Here is a 16,918-nt window from a genome sequence, read left to right on the forward strand (position 1 = left end):
GCCCGGCGGCTCCTTCTTACCTGCTGGCCCCTGCTGGGCCCGCGCGGGGGGGACGCCTGTGAGGAGGAGGCAGAACAGGGCCGTGGCTGGCCAGCACCGCTGACACCTCATGGCTGCAGCTCAGAGGGAAGGGACCTGGGGAGAGAAGCAGGCAGAGCCGTCAGCGCTGGGGTGGTCCAACCCCCACTGGGGCCACCGCACCCCCTGCCCCACCCCCGTGCCCGCCCTGGACGGGACTCCAGGGCCCTGAGCCCCTGTTTCCTCCCCAGCAATGTGGGAGCAAAATAAGGAAGAGTCTCTCTCTTGCCAGCCTCAGCCCCAGGAGCTCAGAGCCTCGTGGAAACTGTCAGGAAGAAAATCAAACGAGCGACTCGGAGCCCGCAGTGAGCAGAGGGCGGAGCTGGACTCAGACGGGCTGAGGCCGCGGGGGCAGGAGAGAGCCCGAGAGACGCCCCTGGACGGAAGCCGACGGGGAGATTGCACAGACTCGGAGACAAAAACCGGGAACCCACACAGAAAAGACACGGGTTGGATCGAACCGTCATAGCCATCAAAGGTCCTCACGTAAAGCCTGGACTATAGGCCAAGAATAAAGCCCAAGAGGGCCGCTCGCTGCCACTGGGCTCTGTAGGGACTCCAAAATCGCTAGCACATCTCAGGTCATGAAGAAGAGAGGGGGCTCGCGCAAGGAAACGCCCGCGAAGGAGGCAGTGTCGGAGAGGGGGGATGCCGCAGACCCCGCGCCAAGGAAGCCTCACATCCGCCCAGACGCCCCCTGTGACCCAGCAACAAAATAGTCTGATTCTGGGTTTGGTTTGGGGCCACCCCGGCAGGCGCGGGGCTTACTCGGCTCGGCCACCCTCCTGCCGGGGCACCAGTCCTGGTGGGCTCAGGGGACCGGAGGGGGCTCAGGAATCGAACCTGGCTTGGCCACGGGCAAGGCAAGCGTCTGACTCCTGTACCAGGTCTCTGACCCCCTAAATAATCTGACTTTAAGATGACTGGTCGACTCTAGAGGGCTCGGCTAAGGCATCGCTGCAGAAATAAAAAGTGCTTTTCTCCAAAGACACAGAGGTGGAAAGCCGGCCTGTGGGAGACACTGAACGGCTTCATCTCAGAAACGGGGACAGAGCCAACGTGCAGTTACCCACCCCACCCAGGGAGACGGCCACGGTCCCCGGGACAGGACATGACGGGCTGAGCAGAGGAGAGGATGCAGAGAAATCAAACTGCTGCGGGCTGCTGGGGGGTCCACAGTGGAGTGGGGCAGCCCCACTGAACACCAGGGGACCCGGCTGCCACATAACTCAGCAACTACCAGGGTAGGTATCCCTAGTAACAAACATCAGGACTGGGGAGGGAGACCATAGCCCCCGAGCCACCGCATAAACGTCCATCTTCCGTGGACAGCAGAAGTGTCCGTTCTCTGGCTGAAGAGCGTGGGGTGTGCCCAGCAGTGTGTCCACATTAGGGCACGTGTTCACCCTTGAGGAAAAATCCTGACATGTTCCAGGACACGGGTGAACTTTCTGGTCCACGGTGAGCCACAAAAGACAGCCCACAGCGGACCGCAGTGTCCCCTTATTCATGAAACCAGAGCAGCCGGGTCATCAGGGATGGACACAGAACAGTGCTGACGGTCGCAGCACTGCCCAGTGGAACCAGACAATGGCCCGCTTCTGAGGGGAGTTCGGTCGCTTCTCTGTGCTGTGTCCTACGGCCCCGAGAAGGGAACAGGAGATGCCGCCTCCCGTGGCTGAGGGTCTGGCCACTATCCCGTCGGGAGCACCGTGGATTAGTAGGAATGATCAGAGGTATCACCTTCGGAGGGGCCGACTGAACGTGAGGGCGTTTAAGAGCTCCAAGGGGAAACTGAGGCAGTTGAGGCTTTTGGAGCACATGTAAGCTTTTATGTGGCACACACTTGGCACCTGTTCCAGAGTAACATTTGGAAAGGAGAATCACCAGCAGCGAACATGGCGGCATGAGAGTCTCCAGAAAACGCGAGGCGCGAGCAGGGGTGTCTGCTTGGGACGGGGCCTGCAGTCCCCCGGCTCCAACCTCAGTCTCCCCCACACCCTGTCCAGCACCCGGGGGGCATCGTCTGTCCCATCAGCAGAGCGGCCTTGGCCTGCAGGGGATGGGCGCGTTGGGACCATGGAGGAGAGCAAAGCACCCTGAGCACAGGGCGACCCGGGCAGAGAGCCATCACCCAGCCCCGTGGCTGGGTCACGAAATCCTCCAGCCCATGTCCGCGCAGAGCAGGGGGCATCCCACCCCATGGCCTGGCCATGAGGGAGGGGGTCCAAGTGAGCTGCTGGGAAAGAGGAGACGAAGCCAGAACTGAGGAAGCGGAGGGCCAGAAAGGTAGTCCAGTGGGCAGGGCACTGCTCTGCACTTGGCCAAGCTGGGATGGATTCCCAGCGTCCCTTGTGGTCCCCTGAGTCCCACGTGGTGTGAGCCGGGACGCAGAAGCAGGAGAAGGCCCTGAGCACCGCCAGGTGGGGCCCAGCATGAAGACACTAACAATGACGGGGATGATGACAACGGAATGGATCGAGGACCCTCGCTGACACAGCTCAGGAGAGATGCCCAGGGTCTCGCTGCCTGTGCTCCCAGGGTCCCTGAGAAGCGTTTCCTTCTGAGGACGCCCAGCAGAGCTGCCAGGCACAGGCCCTCTGCTCGACCTGTGGGATGAGTGTGTGTGTCTCCGACAGATGGACGCGACACCCAGGGCGTTCCCCCGCGCACGGCACTGTGGTCTCACGGCGTCCCTGTGCCCAGGCCAGGCTGGTGCCCAGGGCACTCCCCAGCTAGCCCGGGGGTCTGCTCCGTGGAGGAATGGCCGATTCACTCCCTAGCCTCCCTGAAGCACCGTAAGGTGTGGACGGGGAGGGAAGGAGACCCAGGCCTCTCTCGGGCATCCTCGCTCCAACCATCCTCCAAGGCAAGGACTCCTAGCTGGCTCAAAGTGTATGTGGCCGTGTTCCATCTCCGGAGGAAGAGCCTCCCTGGGCAGTGGGAGGAGAGGCCAGAGGCTCCCCTTGGGGGGTGTGCCCAGGAAGGCCTGCGCCCCATCCTGCTGGGGGCCTCAGGGGCTCCCCACGCTGCCCTGCCCTGTGCTGGACCCTGACCAGGCGGATGGACACTCCCTGGTACTCTCTTTGCCATTAAATCAGTTCTGCTGTTGACCGTGCCCAGGAGAACCCGGACACCACAGGAAATTATGTCCATTCCAATTAATAAAAGATGCCAAGCCGTCCCTGTGGACACCCAGGCTGGCCCCGGAGAGAGAAGAGAGATGTTTGGTGGCCCCTGTGGGAAGGATGCGGTCACCTCTCCTCCTGGCCCGTGGCTGCCCCATAGCTGGGAAGCTGCCCAGGTGGTCTGCCCCACACACGGTGAAACAAGGCACTGACTTACATCCAGAGCCCCGTTCTAAGCAGGCACTCCAGCCTTTCTGCAATTTCTCTGGACACTGAGTTGTTTTCTTATTCCAGAGCACTTTCCTCATTTCTTTATATGTATTCTGGCTTTATTATTGTCACTGTTAGATGTAACATGTATTTGGAAAAATTGCCCTGTCTCCATTATCAGACTGGCTCTCTGCCAATGGACTTCAATGATAAAGTAGAAATTCTTTCCATCTAGAATTCTGCTTTATGTGAAAACTTCCCTCCTGTAATATGCCAAGCTTTTCTGAGCATGCTGCTTCCCTGGTGCTGTGTGTGGCATTCTCTTGTATGCAGGCTCTTGTCCTCTTGTGCCAGCCTGCAGAGTGTGGCCTCTTGCTCACGCTCCACACACTGGGTGAGCTGCTCAAATTGCGAGGGCAACTGACTGTTATGCATTCTCACCTCCTGAATGAAGTTCTACATTCAATATGGTTTTCTCAGGGATGGTCTCTGAGAATCCAATGTATGTCTGGACTCAACGCCCTCCAAACAGTATTTACCAATAAGCCAATCAACTTCTGGGGCTTCATACATTAGGATCCCCTGTCTCACGTGATACTATTTCACATCATCACTCTCTGTGATGAGGAAAGAACCACATTCACATCAGAGGAGTGATCACTCAACTCTAGGATTTAGTATAAAATATTATCTGGTTAATCTCAATACCCACACGGGTCCCCCATAACACCTAATTGATCCCTACTCAGCTTGGTTCTGACTGGCCTAGTACAGTGCCTGAGGCTAGTGGAGAACTACTCTCCTTGCAGGATGCAGACTTCAGCCTTGGACTGGGCACTGTTTGTTCTTCAACCAGCAGTGTGTTTATATACATCAGTGGTGGAGCTGGAGAGACTCATCCAGGAATGACTAATGGAGTTTAAGGGAGAGGTTGAATTGATGAAGAGATTTCATCAATTTGATTGGTTGGTTGAATGATTGGTTGATGATGGGTTCCTCATAGCTCTATTCTGAGTCCACAGAACTATGTGTGGAGGGAAACTGTCTTTATTTCAGAAGCCTAATTTAACTGTGTATCAAGCCCTTCCTCTTTGTTTACATGCACTGAATTTCATCCTTTCTTGACTGAAAGTAGAAATGTTCCATAAACTAGAAAGAAAGCAGTGTTGGAGGCAGAGAGACAGTGGAGCACGTAAAGTGACAGCCAGCTGTGATCCCTCAACCCAGAGCCAGGAAAATGGCCTCAGCAATGTAGTGTTATCATGTGACGGTCATGGTCATGATCCTCCCGTTATTCATCGATTAGCTTGAGTGGGCCCAGTAGCATTGTGAGACTTGTTACTGTGTTCGGCATATCGAATACGCCACGGGTAGCTTGCCAGGCTTTGCCATGCGGGTGAGATACTCTTGGTAGCATGCCGGGCTCTCCGAGAGGGGCAGAGGAATCGAACTCAGGTTGGCCACGTTGGCTGCTTGCAAGGCAAACGCCCTCTCTGCTGTGCTAAACAAAGAAAATACCAAAGTATCATGCTATTCTGTGGGTTCATTCTCTCCCTAGGGAAGGGTCACTAAGCCCAGAATTTCCCCTTTTCAAAGTCTGTAGTACTTTGAAAATAATTTTCCTCGAAAATGCATACTTTACTTCTGGGTGCAGCTAATAAAATTTGTGGTGGGACTGGTGTCAGAATGGCATAGCCACAATTTCTACTACGAATACCTTTGTATATTGTGGTGTCATAATAAAAAAAAGTAAACGAATTAGTACTATAGCACTGTCCTCCCCTTGTTCATTGATTTGCTCAAGCAGGCCCAGTAACATGTCCATTGTGAGACTTGTTGTTACTGCATTTGACATATCGAATACGGTCCCGGGTAGCTTGCCAGGCTTTGTCGTGTGGGCAAGATACTCTCAGTAGCTTCCAGGCTCTCTGAGAGGGACAGAGACATCGAACCCGGGTCGGCTGGGTTGGCCGCATGCAAGGCAAATGCCCTACCCGCTGTTCCATGGCTCCAGCCCAATAAATGAAGTAAACTGTTTTTTAAAATGACGTTGATTAGTCCTCACCACTCTGTGATTGTGCCACCATTTATTTACCTCTTTGCCTATGTGAAAGTCTTAATATTGTCTTTGAATTTTCTCATTCCTAAACTTCACCCAGTCCACCAAGAGCAAACCATGCTCTCAGTAGCATGAAACTGCTCCTGCTTTGGCCATGTCCCTGTCCATGTCCACAGCTGTGAGGGTGCTAACATTGCATGCAGCCAACCCAGGTTTGATCCCTAGCATCCCAAATAGTCCCTGAGCACTGTCACGAGTGATTCCTTAATGCAAAGCCTGGAATAATATTGAGAATCGCCAGGTAGCACTGTAGAACTGTCATCCTGTTGTTCATCGATTTGCTTGAGTGGGCACCAGTAACATCTCAAAACAAACTGTGAGACTTGCTGTTACTGTTTTTGGCATATTGGATACGTCATGGGGAGCTTGCCAGGCTTTGCCATGCGGGTGAGATACTCTCAGTAGCTTGCTGGGCTCTCCGAGAGGGGCAAAGGAATCGAACCCAGGACAGTTGTGTGCAAGGCAAATGCCTTATCCGCTGTGCTATTGCTCCAACTGGTAGGGCATTTGCTTTGCACACTGCCACGAGTGATTCCTGAAAGTAAAAGGTGCAAGGCAAACACCCTACGTGCTGTGCTATTGCCCCAACCCTATCACTTGATCACTTGATCACTTGACATCCCATTACTCATTGATTTTGCTCAAGTGGGCACCGTAACATCTCCATTCATCCCTGTGGCATGCTAGTGTAGCCCAATGGCATCTGCTTGTTCTAGGAACACGAAGAGCCTCAAACCAATTGTTCAGGGTCTTGACAGAGAAGTCTGAACATCTTGTCGGTGGGTTTCCACGCTATCTTTTAATGTCACTTGGAATCCAGTCGGTAATGACTCTAGTCCAGCAGTCAACTCCAAATCTCATTATGTATCCAGCCCGTCTGCTTTTTGACACCTTGGCAAACAAGACAGCATCCCTGATTCTTGACCGTCAATGGAGGTTGGAAAGCTGGATTCTTTCTCTCATTTGAGTGAACTGTGATACTCCAAGCATAGCTCTTTAAATTCCTCTTTGGGAGACCTGAATAGCATTCTCATTCAGTTTTTGTAGGGCCCAGTTCTCTAGGGTGTATGTTAATGCAGGAAGAACAGTGGAATAGAAAGAATGTGCCCAGAGCCAGTGGTTCTTCATCCTCTTAGCTATTTCTTTGACACTCTTGAAGGCGTTCCAAGACACTCTCTTCCTCCTGCGCAACTCAGGTGCCAGGTCATTCGTCATGTTGACTTCTTGACCTAGGTATACATAACTCTTGCTTTTAGAGATGTTCATTCCATTGAGAGCAAATGGAACGTCAGAAAAAAAAAACTGTTTCTCATAAACATTATCTTCATGAGATTCAGCTGTAGTCCGACATTTCCACACTCACAGTTGAGTTTGGCCAGCATTTCTGCTGCTTGGCTAATGTTTGGTGTTATTAGAATGACGTCATCAGCGAAGTAGAAGTGGTGTAGTTGCCAACCATCTATCTTCACTCCAATTACTTCCCATTCCAGTTGTCATATGATGTTCTCGAGGGTGGCACTGAATAGTTTCAGTGAAATGGTATCACCCTGCCAAACCCCTCTCTTGAAGTTGATGATCACTTCCTTGTAGAATGGTGACATCCTGGTAGTGAATCTTTAATACAGCTCATGGGGGACCCTGATGTATTGAGTTTGAACGCCCTGTTTGGCTAGGGTTTCAATGACCGCTTCAGTCTCAACAGAATCAAAGGCCTTCTTTAAATCAATGAACATTAGACATAGTGGAATCTTGAACTCAATGAGCTTGGTTATTGTGTGGATATGGTCAATTGTGCTGAATCTTTTGCTGAACCCAGCTTGCTCGCATGGTTTTTCTTCATCTAGTGTTCTGCCAATCCTATTCAGGATGACTTGAATGAACAGTTTGTAGACGATAGACAACAGGCAGATCAGGCAATAGTTGTGAATGTCGTGGATGCCTCCCTTCTTGGACAGTAGTACAGTCGTTTCTGTTCTCCACTGGAATAAACCTTGCATTCAGACAGGTAGCATGTGAAGAACTGAGCCAGTGTATTGATGAATACTGATGGCAGGTTGTTCAGGTGTTCAGTTCTGACCTTGTATGTGCCAGATGCTCTTCACTTCTTTACCAATGAAATGACATGTCGGATTTTGGAAGGGCAAACATTGGGAATGACAGATCCATCCTGCAGAATTGGTATGTGGGCAGGTGGACACTGCTATTGAAGAGATCTGAGTAGAAGTCATGGATAATCTTCTCCATTGCCCTTCTGGAAGATGTGATAGATCCTTCAGGACGTCAGAGGGCATTCATTTTGGCCTTGTAGTTGGCGAAGGACAGGAAGGCGTTGTGAATGCTTTTCCCAGCTTCTGCTCATCTGCCAGCACTGCTGCTCTTGTTGCTTTGAGCTCTTCGTTTATTGCTTCTCTGCACTGCTTTGCAAGCTCAGACATTCGCTTGTGGCTGCCTGAGGCTTGCGACAAGCCACGTTGGTGAATGAGCTCAAGAGTTTTCAAAGACAGGCGTCTTTTTGTGGCTATCTCTCTCTCTCGGCATTCCTCACACAATGAGGAAGGTGCTATGACTGTGTTAGTCGATCGTATTTCTCATCAATGTTGTCAATGACAGCATCTTCCCATGTTGCTGCAATAGTGCCAAAGAGCTCCCATTGGTGGTCCTTCAGGGAAGTCTCCTTAACTTTGCAGCCCTTTCTCCTCGCTCCTTGAAGTAGAATTTTTCATGAAGGAGACGGTGTTCTGAGCCCATTGGGAATTTTGGGACAACAGCAACATTGGTCAAGCAAAACCTTCGACTGAACATGATGTGGTCAATTTCATTGTGGAACTGTCCACCGGGAGACTCCCATGTCCAACATTTAGATTCGGCCTTCTGGAACTGTGAGTTACCATGGGTGGTCTTGGTTGACATGATGAACTCAGACTGTCTCTCACACTGTTGCTTCCATTCTATGCCCTGGGTCCCAATGTGGAGATCTTCAGCTGATCTTCCCGGTCTTATCTTGGCAATAAAATCACCGACAATGATCTTGTAGGAGGCGTGGTCTTCTTTATAGAACTTCTCCAACTCCATATAGAACTTCTCAATTTCTCCTTCATCATAATTGGATGTTGGTGGGTAGACAACTAAGATAGAAACTGCTGGCAGTGAGCCACATCTATTCAAGTGTAATCTTCCCAATCGTGTTGTTAGGCATTTAAATGAATCAATGCTCATGGCCAAGTTTGGGTTCATAAGGACACCAACATCATCGACGCCTCCTTTGTTGCACGATCCGAGGAACAGTTCTTCGCCACTGTCAAAAACAGCGTGATGTGATTGATGCCTTCTCGTCTCAATCAGACCATTGATGATGTACTTGATCTTTCACACTTGTACCATCAGGTCCTCGATGGGTGCATCCAATGCCAGCATAAGTGCATTGAAAGTACAGTCATTTTTGTCTTCTTCATTTTGGCAGACTAGTTCGGCCTTGAGATTTTATCAGCCTCTCCTTCCTCATCCTCTTAACGCTGCCATATTGGTGACTCTTTCAGGGTCAGGGGAATGAGACCCATTGTATTTACTGATTTGGGTATATCGAATACACATAATGATTCCTTGCCAGGCTCTGCTGTGCGGGCGGGATAGACTCAGTAGCTTGCCAGGCTCTCTGAGAATGATAGAGGCTTTTAGGGTGGCCTCTAATCACCCCTGCAGGTGTTTCCATTTTTCAAACCATATTTGAACCCTCTCAAATATGGTGTGGTAATCTTGGAAGATGGGTATTAAGTGTCTTATGATGTGTACCTGCACTATCTCCACTACCCAGCTGCTAACACACTCGGACGGTTGGGCCAAGACTCACGCATGAGTGAAGCCCCACAGAACAGGATCCGGGAACAGAGAACCTCTGCCTGCTCCCACCAATCTCCAGAGACCAAGGGATTAAAATCAGAAGCCCCGCCCTAACCTGCCCTGTCTGCTTCCACCAACCGCCGGCCACCCCGGGGTTACACACAGAAGACCGACCCTACCACCAGTACCACATAAATTCCTCATCGGCAGACCTCTACTATCTCCACTAACTCCACACCCAGCCACCGCCACACTCCAGAACCCTTTCTGGACTGCACGGCCATGCGACACATTATAAGATACCAACACTGTGATTTTATATTTTAATTCTAAAAATTATTATTTTATCAACCATGAAAGAGAGCAGTTTTGCTCTTCATGTCTATAATTTCCCATATTATTCCTCTTTTTTGATTGGAAATATGAGATTAACATGTATATACTATTTACACAGAAGAATCTTCCAAACTAATGAACACACTACCACTATTTTATGAATGTATTCACAATGTTAAATATGCGTTACTTTAAAATAAAAAATGTTTGCTATTAATGTATATAACACACACAAATATATATATATATAACATGCATATGTATATAATACAGACATATCCATTTTTAGGCCACTCCCTGCAGTGCTCAGGGCTTACTCCTGCCTTTGCTCTCCAGGATCTCTCCTGGCAGGCTGGTGACCATATGGGAGATCTGGGATAGAAATAGGGTGAGAAGTATGAATGGTAAGTGCCCTATCACTGTACTATCCCTACAGTCCCTTAAACTATTTTTTAACTCATCAAAATACATTTTAGATTTTATATGAAACAGACAATGCCTATAATGATAACATTTAGTAAAAGTGAATAGAAATATGAAAATATATTGACTTAATTATTCTTGTTTTTTAAATTTAAAAAAATATGAAAGTACAAACATTTGAAGAATATCTGAATAGGCCTATGCATGTATGAAGTATTTCTGAAAAAATGAATATTGAAAAGAGTACTATGATATAGAACATTCATAATGAACAAGATGTTAGTTAATTATTGAAAATGAATAAAATCCCCTAACCAGCTCCAAGTGAACATATCTCAGAATCTAGTAAGGACAGCCATCAGCATCATGAGTGCCAACACAGTGCTATGTGCTAGTTTATCTTGTCCTTTAAAGAAACTCCCTTTTGTTGAAATATTAAGTGCAACAAATATTGTGAACAACTTTATAAAAAATTAAATTAAATTTAAAAGAGAAAAAAAATAAATTAAAAATAAAGAAGCTCCTTTAAGGTTTCTTGTAAAACTGGTTTCAAGGCTATGAATTCCCTAAGCTATTGCCTGTCCTTGAAACTTCCTATCCTTCCTTCCAATCTGAATGATCATGTAGCTGGGTAGAGCATTCTTGGATTTCCTCTGGAAAGCAGCCTTTCCAGTTTTTACCTCCATCAAAAAGTATTTGAGGGGGCTGGAGTGATAGGACAGTGGGTAGAGCATTTGCCTTGCACACGGCCGCACCAGGTTTGATTCCCAGCATCCCATATGGTCCCCCAATTACCACCAGGAATAATTCCAGAGTGAAGAGCCAGGAGTAACCCTTGATCATAACTGGGTGTGACAAAAAACCTCAAAAAACAAGTAAATCAAAATTAAAAAAATAAAAAAGTATTTCCTCATCAATGTTGTCAATGACGGCATCTTCCTATGTTGCTGCAATAGTGCCAAAGTGCTCCCAGTTGGTGTTCATTCTGGCAGTTCTCTTCTTAAACTTTGATGTCCTTTCTCCCCACGCCATGAAGTAGAATTTTGAATAAAAGACGGTGGTCCGATCCTGTTTGGAATTTTGGGACAACAGCAACATTGGTCAGACAAAACTGATTACGATCATGACCATCCTGTTGTTTGTTGGTTGCCTCAAGCAGGCCCCAGTAATGTCTCCTTCGTCCTAGCCCTGAGATTTTTTTTTAAAAAGTGCCATATTAAAGGTTCTTTCAGTGTTAAGAGAATGAGACCCATCATTATTACTGGTATTTGGCATATTGGGTACACCACAGGGAGTTTGCCAGACTCTACCCTGTGGGCAGGTTACATTCAGTAGCCTGTCATTTTGTCCAAAGTAGGAATGAGATAATAAGATGTCATGTAGTCGCAAATGTGGCCGTGTGCTTCTGGGAGCTGGGTTTTCTGGGTCTTGGCCCTTGATAGGATTATACGACGCCAGGGGGCCAGTTGGTGGGTGTAACCCTTCATGATCACGATCACGGCCATCCTGTTGTTCGTCGATTGCCTCGAACAGGCCCCAGTAACGTCTCCTTCCTAGACCTGAGATTTTTTTTTTAAAGTGCCATATTCAAGGCTCTTTCAGGGTTAGGAGAATGAGACCCATCATTGTTACTGGTATTTGGCTTCCGGGAGCTGAGTGTGATAATTTCTGGATCCTGGCCATTGTTGGGGTTACACGGCAGTTGGTGGGTGTAACTGTCTAGTTACTGGCAGGTCCAGTCCCAAACCATGCAGACTTGGAGATCTCAGCCCCGGGTCCCACACACCTGGGTTCCTCTGCCAGTTCTTTTATGCATGAGTCTCATCCAAGTGTGTGGAGAGTGGTCCCAGCATGGCCTTGGCTGGGGTCCGGAGGTCTTCAGCTGTTGGGCCCTGGTGCAGACATTCAGGCACAGGGTAGGAGATTCTGCCTTGTTCTCTCCCGGGAGCTGAGTGTGACCCCTGCCTACTGGAATATGGAGGATCTGGGTGGAGGATGCTCAGCCCCAGTCTGAGCAGGCTTGGAGATCTCAGCCCCGGAACCCGCATGACTTTATTCCTCTGCTGGTACCTTCATGCATGTGGAGAGTGGTCTCAGCCTGGTGGTGGCTGGTTCTGGAGGTCTTCCGCTGCCGGAGCCCTGCTCGTAGCAGGGAGGGAAACTCAATCCATTCCCCTCCAAGGGGCCCCAGAGAGAACAGCAAGGCGCGGGGACAGGAGACTCAAGCAACACCATTGATTGAATATGATATGGTTAATTTTGTTGTGAAATTGTCACCAGGAGACTCCCATGTCCAACATTTAGATTCAGCCTTCTGGAACTGTGAGTTACCATGGATGGTCTTGGTCGACATGATGAACTCAAACAGTCTCTCACCCTGTTCGTTCCATTCTAGACATTGGGTCCCAATGTGGAGTTCCTTGGGCGATCTTCGAGGTCCTATCTTGGTATTAAAATCATCAACAATGATCTTGTAGAAGGTGTGGTCTTCTTTATAGAACTTCTCCAGCATCATCCAGAATTTCTCAATTTCCTGTTGATCATTGTTGGATGTTGGTGCATAGACAAAGATAGAAACTGCCGGCAGTAAACCACATCTATTCAAGCATAAGCATCTCGTTCAGGATGTTAGGTATTTGTATGAAACAATGCTCACGGCCAGGTTGGTTTTGAAAACATCAACAAGGAATACAATCAACTGGTCCAGCACCTCCATGTTTGTGCGAGGAATGACGAGAAGAAAGAACCACAAAAAGATTCCTGTCTTCGAAAACTCTCGATCTCATTATCCAATGTCATTTGGCGCGCGCCTCAGGTTACCACAAGCTAATGTCCAAGCCCACAAAACTGCAGAGAAGCAGTAAAGGAATACCTCAAAGAGAGAAGAGCAACAGTGAGAACATCATGTGATGACTGGAATGGGAAGGAATGGGAGTAAAGATAGATGGTTAGCAAATACACCACCTCCACTTCTCTGATGACATCGTTCTAATAACACCAAACATTATCCAAGCGACACAAATGCTGGCCAATTTCAGCTGTGAGTGTGGAACAGACTGCAGCTGAATCTCATGAAGACAATGTTTATGAAAAATGGACAAGTTCCTCTTGTTTCATTTTCTCTCAACAGAATGAACATCTCCAAATGCAGCAGTTATATGTACCTAGGTCGAGAAGTCAACATGACGAACTACCTGGTACCTGAGCTACACAGGAGGAAGAGAGCAGCATGGAATGTCTTCAAGAGCATCGCAGAAATAGCTAAGAGAACGAAGAACCTCCGGCTCTGGGCACATCTCTTCAACTCCATCATTCTTCCTGCACTAACATATGCCTCAGAGACCTGGGCCATATGAAAACAGGATGAGAACTCTATTTGGGTCACCCAAAGAGGAACCGAAAAAGCTATGCCTGGAGTATCACACTTCACTCAAGTGAGAGAAGGTATCTGGAGTTCTGACCTTCGTTGAAGATCAAGAATCAGGGAGGCTGTCTCATTTGCCAGGAATCGAAAATCAGATGGGCTGGACATGTAATGCTATTTGGAGATGATTGCTGGACTAGAGCTGTTATAGACTGTATTCCACATGATGTCAAAAAATGGGTGGCTGCTCCCCTATGAAGTAGTCAGACTTCTTCAAAACCCTAAATGAATGGTTTGAGGGACTAGAGCTGTTACAGACTGTATTCCACATGATGTTAAAAGAATGGGTGGCTGCTCCCCTATGAAGTAGTCAGACTTCTTCAAAACCCTGAATGAATGGTTTGAGGCTCTTTTTGTTCCTGGAGGAAGCAGACGATATTGGGCTACAGTAGCACAAGACAGGGATGAATGGAGACGTTACTGGTTCTTGCTCGAGCAAATCTATGAGTCATGAGGTTTTGAGTGGTAAAGGGAAGAAAGTATTTGAGACAGAGGAATCAGCAAGAGCAAAAGCAGAGAATTTCTATTATAAGTAAAATCCAATGGAGGGATGAAGGCAGGCATGCTCAGAGGAGGGCAGAACCCACTGAGGCCTGAAACAGTCTGGATTAAATACACTTAGAGAGTCAAATAATGAAGGGACAAAATATCCATGATGTTAAGATATCTACGAATTGTCAGGCTTAGCTAAGAATCAGTGTGACACCCACCATTTTCCACCACAAAACCACCTATTAAATCCTGCTTTTTTAAAAATAGTTTCACATGAATATATATATATACATATATATATATATATACATAACATCATAACATGTGAGAAAATTAGCACTGTAGCATTGTCCTCCCATTGTTCATCAATTTGCTTGAGCGGGCACCGATAACGTCTCATAACAAATTGTGAGAATTGTAGTTACTGTTTTTGGCATATCGAATACGACACAGGTAGCTTGCCAGGCCTGCCATGTGGACAAGATACTCTCAGTAGCTTGCCACGCTCTCCAAGAGGGGTGGAGGAAATGAACCCGGGTCAGCCATATGAAGGCAAACACCTACTCACTGTACTATCACTCCAGCCCAAATACTCAATGCGTGTTAAAAATTCTACATTTAATGTTTAATATTTTTCATTTATATATAAGAAGAATGAGAGATAAAAATGACCACAAGAAATAATTATTTTAGTAGTTAAAATTCAATGAAATTCTCCTCCAAAGAGATTCCCATTAAGTTTTATATGCTGATGTCTTAAAAGCATGACTTCAATTTTCCTGCAATTTAACACTAAACTTTCAGACACATTGTCTTTGGTGTTAATTATCTTTTACAATCTACACTAAAGCAGTTATTTGATTATTGATTTATTAAAATATATATTAGCACCTGCTATATATAAATAACTTTTGTATTGTGTATTCAGCAATTAGCCAAAGAAATCTTTTTTTGGGGGGGTGGGGTCACACCCAGCATTGCTCAGGGATTCCTTTTGGCTCTGCACTCAGGAGTTACTCCTGGCAGTGCTCACGGAACTGTATAAGATACTGAGGATTGAACCAGAGTCGGCCGCGTGCAAGCAAATACCCTACCCACTGTGCTATCACTCCAGCCTGAAAGCCAAAGAAATCTTTAAAAAACAAACTGGAAAAAAGTAAGCAAATGTACAACTTTTATCTTGCCCGCACGACAAAACCTTGCAAGCTACCCGTGACGTATTCAATATGCCAAACACAGTAACAACAAGTCTCAAAATGGAGGGGTTACTGGGCCTGCTCGATTAAATCGATGAACAACGGGACGACAGTGTTTGTTTTTTGTTTGTTGTTATTAAAAATAATATGGACACGAGGAAGTAAAACTGGCAAGATTTGGGACATTGGAGGATCACAAAGTCCTATCTGACAAGGTCAAATTTTACCAGAGACATGAGTGACCTAAAGGAATGAGGCATAAATATTTCCTTCTCTGTCCTTCTCCCTAACTTCTGGGGTCCTAGGTGATCTAGACATCCCCCTTTACTACATTACTTTCTTATCCAGTTATTCTATATACCAAGATAAGTGAGATTTTGTGTTTATCTTTCCTTTTCTGTTTTACTTCCTTCAACATAATATTCTCCAGTTCCAACCAGGTTGCTGCAAATTGCTTGAGTCATCATTTCTTGCAGTTGTGTAGTATCCTATTGTGTATGTATTCATATCTTCAGATTCCATTCATCCATTGTTGATTGCAAACTATTGTGTGAAGTACAGCAATAAATGATGATGTACATATATCCTTTTGAATGACTGTCCTGTTGGTAGATGTCCAAAAGTGAAATTACTAAATCACATGGCAGCTCAGCTCTAAGTTTATTGAGGATTTTTCATACTGTTTTCCACTGTGGCCCTGAAAGAATTAAGTGAGGATTAAAGGTACAAGGGATTCTCTAAATCTCCCTTTAGCTCTAGGACAGTCCACCTTAGGTTTCTGGAGGCGGGTTCATCACTCTTTCCTGAGATTGGTCACTACAGCTGAAAGACCCACCCAGTGGAGGCCCACCCAGTGGAGACCCAACCAGTGGAGACCGACCCAGTGTTCTTTAAATGAGCTGGCCGACTCAGAGACCACACACTACTACTGCCAAGGCTGCCCTCACATAGCGTCCAGAAATCCACTGCAGACTGACCCCAGAGGAACTCAAGACCTTTACAACTGGCCAACCAGGTAAGCATGGGATTGAGACGATGTGGGGAGGCAGAACTTTGAAGGGACACATACTCTGGAGATTTCTGACCCTGCAAAAAAAAAAAATCTGCACCTATAAAGGAAAAACAGCACCTATAAAGGAAAAACAGCCTCTTTTCAGTTTACTGGAAAAGACTTTCCATCCATTACAAATTCCAGTTCCTCCTCCTTTCTCTTCTTTATCACGTATATTCTTGCTAAATTCAGATAGCAATTTTCAACCTGACCTAGATCAGACACAGTGGAGGAATGTGATGGACGGCTGTGGGACTGGGGATGCAGAGGGAACACAGTGACTGACACCTGGTATGTGATGGACCATCGGAAGGAGCTGGTTTGAGTCACCAGTCGAATCCCCTAGAAACACTCAGTAAGGAATATCAGACTGGAGGTGACTTTGGGATAGAACTAGACAGTAATGGATACTTTGTCAGTGAGAACACTGACTTTGTATACCTATTTCATAGCTTTCCACAGTTGTAATATTACATTAACCTTGTTATCTAAAGCATAACATTTTTATCTTTAAAGAAAGGGCCATAGAGGCATCACAAGATAGCACAATTGCCTTGTATGCATCTACCTATGGTTTGATCCAAGGCTTCACATAAGGTCTCCATGGCACATACACAAAGACAC

The sequence above is a fragment of the Sorex fumeus genome, unplaced genomic scaffold (assembly GCF_029834395.1).
Source record: "Sorex fumeus unplaced genomic scaffold, SorFum_2.1 ptg000012l, whole genome shotgun sequence".
Lineage (NCBI taxonomy): Eukaryota > Metazoa > Chordata > Mammalia > Eulipotyphla > Soricidae > Sorex > Sorex fumeus.